Consider the following 397-nt stretch of genomic DNA (forward strand, 5'->3'; position numbering starts at 1 on the left):
TCCTTCACATCCCAGAAACTTGGGAGAAATGATACACGGAGACTAGGTTGTCATTAATGAGTTTGTGGCCCCCAGTTAGTGGCGCTTCGTCATCGTCTGATGTGTGGGGCTGTGCAGGCATCTGAAACCATCTTCCTAAAATACAAACACCAGGGGAGACTGAGTGTGATCTTACTAAGGAACATCTTGGCCCCTTGGATACCTGCTTTCTACTTGCTCACCTGGACAGTCTCTGGTTGGCACTCTCCTTGTCTGTGGCTCTCCATTTCCAACTCAAAGATCGCATGTGGCTGGGTGCACTGGCACCCTCACTTCTCGAAGTGGCTGATGTGCCTTGTTAAATTCTTAGTATTTATCGTCTCCTTAATACTTTTGGGCATTGTTTTAAAGTGTAGGA

Source organism: Bison bison, unplaced genomic scaffold (genome assembly GCF_000754665.1).
Source record: "Bison bison bison isolate TAMUID 2011002044 unplaced genomic scaffold, Bison_UMD1.0 scf7180017864383, whole genome shotgun sequence".
Classification (NCBI taxonomy): domain Eukaryota; kingdom Metazoa; phylum Chordata; class Mammalia; order Artiodactyla; family Bovidae; genus Bison; species Bison bison.